General features: G+C 37.1%; 1 protein-coding gene across 1 annotated transcript in view; it reads right to left on the reverse strand.

Annotated features, from left to right (window-relative positions):
• itgb3b (integrin beta 3b) overlaps positions 1-6,029 on the reverse strand; it is a 285,998-nt gene that overhangs the window by 193,253 nt on the left and 86,716 nt on the right. The gene's annotated exons all lie outside the window — the stretch shown is intronic.

Below are 6,029 nucleotides of genomic sequence, written 5' to 3' on the forward strand. Positions count from 1 at the left end.
AATATATATAAATACAAGACATATATATATATATATATATATATATATATATATATATATATATATATATATATATATATATATATATATATATATATAAAATAATAATAATAAATAAATAAAAAATATATATTTTTAATTTATATTTATATAAATATATTATATTTTTATAAATATAAAAAAATAATATTTATTATATAATATTCTATCAAGTTATAAAGCAAATTTATATAAACAAAAGGGCAATGTTCCTGATTTTCTCCTTTGGTTGCCAAATATTTCTATACTGCATTTTCCACACAGAACTCTTTTTTTTTTTTTTTTTTTTTTTGCTGACCCTTAATTAAGAAATTGAGTCACATTTCCTTTACAACTCTACTCTACTCATCCTCTAAACACAAACAGCAGCACAGTGTAACTGATAATGGTGTGAACTACAGAACAACATATTGAATTTTATATTGATCTCTTTCAGTACATAGGCCTCGGCCTCGCGTTCCTTCTCTATTTTGTGTTTTTAGCTTTTACAAACTGAAATTTGCTCAGATTCATGGGACGCTCTGCATATCGCCAATGCCACTTCAGGTACTTAGTATGACAATTTACTGTATGTTTATTTTATAGTAAATAAAATCATATTTTACCCAATGCATGCCAAAATGCTGAATATATTTTGATATAAATATCTTTTGCTGTGCCGAACAGCTAATCAGATTTTAGGTATGCTTCCCAGTGCAGGTTCATATTGAATAAGATTTAATGACTTTAACCTCATTACAATAATAATAAAAAAAATCAACACGACTGCTGTTTTCTTTAAGAGATCCATCAATTATCCTAATCTGGAATGAGCTAGATTTTCTCCTGCCCTAACCGGCTTCTGTTTGAACAAGGGCGTAATGTCACACTGCTTACTAATCATAAGCTAATGAGGCATGGTGGACTGTGTTTGTGAAGCTGTTTTCGAAGTGCTTATTTTTAGATCCTTTCTTGTTCACTCTATAAATAATGGCGCCTATTTATAGCTGTCTGCTCTGAGCTGGTGTTTGCCTTTCAGGTCGATTTGAGTCGATGCTTGGACAAGAGCTGTTACTAACCACAAGGTGGAGGCCTGGAGGCTTTAGTATTTCCCGATGTCCTCTCAAATCCATGGCCAATTGAGGAGAAACCGTTCACAGAAGATGCCTAAAAACATCTGTTATCCAGTCTACATGAACGCAAGACTGCCAATTTTCAGGAATAGATCTGAGAGAGGACAGGCATGGTGTCAGCCAGAAATGACTGTAAAAGCGATGATCCTGTTAACAGTGTCAAGATGTACATTTTTGTTCCCTAAATTACAAATAATCCACATGTAGCCTGTTCTTTAGATCTTAGTATGTAGGTGATGCTTGTCTTCAATCAAGTAAGTGTAACCTCAGATGCAAAGAAGACTTTTAGCCTAAATTCCCTATTGCTCCACTACTGGTGTGTTCTTCTGCACCAAACATGCACTGATACTATTCATAATCATTTGTAGGCCTAATTTAATTTTCTTACAGTATATTATCCTCATTATTCATATCTATATTATGCAAATATGCCATGGACATATGTTTGGTGGTTAATGTGTTTTTATGTGTTTAATATTGCAAGTTACGTGACAAAAAACAAATGACCAAATATGATATGGTATAAAATATAAAATTCCCACTTACCAGCTTGTCCTCAATCATGTGGCAGATACCAACTGGAGAAGGCGAAGCCTAAACCGTCCCTTCTCTGAGACACGTGACGCCAGTCACCCCGATCCTTGAACCGCTGAGAGAGCAATGTAATACACTCAAGTGCTATCTATCCTCTTCCACATACATGAGTTTACAGATGCCCAGGATTGGCTGGTGTTACTGTAATTGAATAGAGAGAATAGCCCCTCATCCCACCCATTTAGGATTTTCGGATAGAGCGATACAGCTTTGGTGGTCCTGCAGTCAATTGCACGCTCCCTCAAAATTAGCCATCTTGTTGACATTGTAAATAATAATACACGAATATATTTCTTCTTCTTCTTTCGGCTGAGCCCATTAGGGGGCGCCACAGTGGGTCATCCGTCGCCATATTTAGATTGCTTTATCTATTATGCACGTTTCTTTATAATTGATAAATACAATTCTGATAGGCCAGCATTTTCATTTAACTTTGCAACCAACAATGCGCCTTTTTTTTTTTTTTTTTGGTGGGCGGGGCTTCATTTTAATAGACTCTAGTACCGAATTCCCAGATGGCCAATTTATCAGGTGCGTGTTATTTTATAACATGTTATTTTATACCTCATATACTTTAATTTCTGTCGAGTAGCAGTGATTGTTTTATATTTGGTTAAAATTCCTGTTGCATTTAAAGAAATACGCTGTTAAAATTGAAAAAAAAAAAAATCACAAACCTCTCTGGCTGACAATGGACTAGTCCACTTTTCCCCAGTGACTAGCTGTCTTTTTACGTCAGATGGTACAAAGCAGGTAAGAGGTTTTAGCTTAAAAAATAGTAAAATTGCTGCCAATATTTTTTGAAAAATAAACATTTGTAGAATATTTAATTTAGATGAATGTAAATTATTTTATTTTGAGGTATTTTTAAATTTCATATTGCTTATTATTTAGCATGCTAGTAAATTAATTTAGTAAAAAATTTAAAATAATATAAAAAATGTTTAACATTGTTTTATGCATATATATATATATATACAGTGAGGAAAATAAGTATTCGAACACCCTGCTATTTTGCAAGTTCTCTCACTTAGAAATCATGGAGGGGTCTGAAATTGTCATCGTAGGTGCATGTCCACTGTGAGAGACATAATCTAAAAAAAGAAATCCAGAAATCACAATGTATAATTTTTTAACTATTTATTTGTATGATACAGCTTCAAATAAGTATTTGAACACCTGAGAAAGTCAATGTTAATATTTGGTACAGTAGCCTTTGTTTGCAATTACAGAGGTCAAACGTTTCCTGTAGTTTTTCCCCAGGTTTGCACACACTGCAGGAGGGATTTTGGCCCACTCCTCCACACAGATCTTCTCTAGATCAGTCAGGTTTCTGGCCTGTTGCTGAGAAACATGGAGTTTGAGCTTCCTCCAAAGATTCTCTATTGGGTTTAGGTCTGGAGACTGGCTAGGCCACGCCAGAACCTTGATATGCTTCTTACAGAGCCACTCCTTGGTTATCCTGGCTGTGTGCTTCAGGTCATTGTCATGTTGGAAGACCCAGCCTGGACCCATCTTCAATGCTCTAACTGAGGGAAGGAGGTTGTTCCCCAAAATCTCGCAATACATGGCCCCGGTCATCCTCTCCTTAATACAGTGCAGTCGCCCTGTCCCATGTGCAGAAAAACACCCCCAAAGCATGATGCTACCACCCCCATGCTTCACAGTAGGGATGGTGTTCTTGGGATGGTACTCATCATTCTTCTTCCTCCAAACACGTTTAGTGGAATTATGACCCAAAAGTTCTATTTTGGTCTCATCTGACTACATGACTTTCTCCCATGGCTCCTTTGGATCATTTAAATGGTCATTGGCAAACTTAAGACGTGCCTGGACATGTGCTGGTTTAAGCAGGGGAACCTTCCGTGCCATGCATGATTTCAAACCATGACGTCTTAGTGTATTACCAACAGTAACCTTGGAAACGGTGGTCCCAGCTCTTTTCAGGTCATTGACCAGCTCCTCCCGTGTAGTTCTTGGCTGATTTCTCACCTTCCTTAGGATCATTGAGACCCCCACGGTGTGAGATCCTGCATGGAGCCCCAGTCCGAGGGAGATTGACAGTCATGTTTAGCTTCTTCCATTTTCTAATGATTGCTCCAACAGTGGACCTTTTTTCACCAAGCTGCTTGGCAATTTCCCCGTAGCCCTTTCCAGCCTTGTAGAGGTGTACAATTTTGTCTCTGGTGTCTTTGGACAGCTCTTTGGTCTTGGCCATGTTAGTAGTTGGATTCTTACTGATTGTATGGGGTGGACAGGTGTCTTTATGCAGCTAACGACCTCAAACAGGTGCATCTAATTTAGGATAATAAATGTAGTGGAGGTGGACATTTTAAAGGCAGACTAACAGGTCTTTGAGGGTCAGAATTCTAGCTGATAGACAGGTGTTCAAATACTTATTTGCAGCTGTATCATACAAATAAAAAGTATAAAAATCATATATTGTGATTTCTGGATTTTTTTTTTGAGATTATGTCTCTCACAGTGGATATGCACCTACGATGACAATTTCAGACCCCTCCATGATTTCTAAGTGGGAGAACTTGCAAAATAGCAGGGTGTTCAAATACTTATTTTCCTCACTGTATATATATATGTGTGTGTGTGTGTGTGTGTGTGTGTGTGTGTGTGTGTGTGTGTGTGTTTGTTATTATAATAAATTTTACAATGTGTAAATATATAAATATATATATTTCCTAATAAAGACTAACATCAGATTCAGGAGGATTTGTGGGTAATAATTATGCAAACATTTCTTTTGTAAATATATTTGCATTTTATTTAATAAATATGACAGGATACAAGAGACAGGAGAAGAGGCATCCAAGTGACAGAAAGAGCATCGGATGAAACGTTGAAGCAACACAAAGACAGGGCATGAGGTACACACATAAATAAGTAACACGATTTGTGTTACAATTAATAATAGACTACAAAAGTATTGGGATGGCAGCCGTATGTGGCTCTTCTCACACTTACCACAAACTTGGAGACACACAATTATATAGGATTGTCTTTGGATTTGGTGTCAGGAAATTTTCCTTTCACTTGAACTAGGAGAACCAAACCTGTTCCAGCAAGGCAATACCACTGTGCACAATCTGCACCATGAAGATATCCTTTAAATGGGTTGGAGTGCTAAATCTTTTATTATAGAGCTCTGACCTCAACCCTACTGAACACTACTGAATAAGAACACTGACTGCACTCCAGGCCTCCTCACCTCACCTACATCAGCACCAGAGTTCACTAACACCCTTTGGCTAATTAAGCACAAATCTCCACAAGCACACTGCACAATCTAGTGGAACATCTTCCCAGAATGGTTGAGGTTATTATAACAGGAAATGGTCGACTTGTCCTACCTTCTCTCAGGGTACGAGGTAGGTATACATGTACAATTTTCTGTTTTGGCACTAAGGTGATAGATGGAACTTCCCCCAGATGTTTAAACAGCTGAGTCACTGGCTATCTTCAAAGGACGGATGAAGACATACCTCTACAGAAACATTCTAGTGGAGGCTGGTGGTATCCTAAGGCTACATCAACAACGAAAAAGTTAGAAAACGGTGTTTTCATCTAAAAAGGCTTCCCAAAAGTTGCTCATCCATACTGAAATGTCAGAAAACACTTACTTCCCTGTAATGCACATGAGCAAAACGGAAGACGGCGCATTGAAAAGTCACGGCAATGACTTAAAAAATGCGTCATTGTTTTTGAAAGCGTCCACTTTGGAGAGTGTTTTCAGAAAGCTACGTATTAGTGTGAACATGACCTAAGTTTGCTAGTGTTGGTTTATTTATTAATAAAGACTTCAAGGCACTTTTGTACGTCGCTCTGGATAAGATCGTCTGCTGAATGCCAGAAATGTAAATGTAAATGTGGATTGAATGTGAAATGGGATGTTCAAAAAGAAGCACATAACAATCTTATGACAATAAGACATGACAGTCTTATGGTTGGGTGTCCACAAACTTCTATCCGTATAGTGTATGACAGATCTACCTCTGGTAATAAAAAAAAAATTTAAAATAAATAGACAATAGTAATATACAATATTTATTGAAGCAATTAGATTTGCACATTTGAAATAACCGAACATATAATAACTTACTGAACAGAATAATGATCTCACATGAAACACCTGTTGCAATTTCATTTACCTTCATACAAAACTTTCTTTTCGGCTTCTCCCGTTAGGGGTCGCCACAGCGGATCCTCCGCACGTTTGATTTGGCACATGTTTTACGCTGGATGCCCTTCCTAACGCAACCCTCCCCAATT

Source organism: Silurus aristotelis, assembly GCF_946808225.1.
Source record: "Silurus aristotelis genome assembly, chromosome: 12".
Classification (NCBI taxonomy): Eukaryota; Metazoa; Chordata; class Actinopteri; order Siluriformes; family Siluridae; genus Silurus; species Silurus aristotelis.